The 1,251-nt window shown below is 35.3% G+C and overlaps 1 non-coding gene across 1 annotated transcript; it reads left to right on the top strand.

Annotated features, from left to right (window-relative positions):
- Positions 1 to 833: 833 nt before the first annotated feature.
- Positions 834 to 941, top strand: LOC129516703 (U6 spliceosomal RNA). Its single transcript, XR_008665836.1, has one exon. It is a non-coding gene; the product is annotated as a U6 spliceosomal RNA (small nuclear RNA).
- The last annotated feature ends 310 nt before the right edge of the window (positions 942 to 1,251 follow it).

Genomic DNA, 1,251 nt, shown 5'->3' on the forward strand with positions numbered 1-1,251 from the left:
CAATGAAACCCAGCTATAAGGCAAACTGACATAAACCAACTGTTCCTGGTAGATGCGCCTACTCTTCACAAGCAGAATGGGGTCTGCAATAGTGGGAGGCTGGTCCAGCTCTAATTTTATTCTCTTATCGGTGCTCATCCTTCCTAGCTTGGATTTAGAGTATATGTTTCCATTAACTTAAACACACAGCCACTCCAGTAGGGAATTCTAGGTTCCAGGTCCATCGGGAGAAAGCAAACTTTAACAACTGTGGTGGGTAGTATACTTTATCGCACAGTTTCTAACATTTTTGAGAATAGTTTTTGGAATGATAATAGCTGTAAGAGGTGAAACTATTATATATACATATTAATAGCCTTTAAGCTTTTTTTTATGAAGTAATCCAGTAAAATTGACTTCCACCCAATCCCCACTATCCTCACTTTATTGGCAACATTTCATCTGTGGGTTGTTGTTGAGACATTTTTACTGTTTACCAGATGGGGTAAGATTTTACATAACTTAAAACATCTGCTCTCATTGCAGTCCAATATGATCATCTATTTATATTTTTGAATTATATTATTCATTTCCTTTTAAATGATCATGAAACTGTTCGCAGAAGGACAAGTTTACATGATATTTGCCAAAGACACTTAACTTTTCTCTTTCTTTTCTTTTTTTTTTAAATCTGATATTAGGATAAGCCATATTGTGAGCTATGAATGTAGTGAAATATTTAGATGTATCTTCACTTTGGAAATATTTGATTTCATAATTAACTGTTGTTAATGTCACCTCTACTTTCCTCTGTACACCTTCATATAATCATTTCAATATAAATATAAAATATAGTGCTCACTTCGGCAGCACATATACTAAAATTGGGAATGATACAGAGAAGGTTAGTATGGCCTCTGTGCAAGGATGCCACACAAATTCGTGAAGCATTCCATATTTTTCTTTCATTCATCTGGGGAATATAAGAAACAGTGAAAGGGATTATAAGGGAAAGGAGGGGAACTGAGTGGAAAAAATTAGACAGGGAGACAAATCCCATGAGAGACTCCTAACTCTGGGAAATGAACAAAGGGTTGCGGAAGGGGAAGTGGGTGGTGGGGATGGGGTAACTGGGTATTATACTATATGTTGGCAAATCGAACTTCAATAAAAACAAATGGAAAAAAAATAAATATAAAATATCGACTGCTATTTCAGATTGAGCCAAGGGTCTGACAAAATAAAAGTTTTCAAAAGATACTGTGGAAATAA

Source organism: Nyctereutes procyonoides, unplaced genomic scaffold (assembly GCF_905146905.1).
Source record: "Nyctereutes procyonoides isolate TBG_1078 unplaced genomic scaffold, NYPRO_anot_genome, whole genome shotgun sequence".
NCBI classification, from domain to species: Eukaryota; Metazoa; Chordata; class Mammalia; order Carnivora; family Canidae; genus Nyctereutes; species Nyctereutes procyonoides.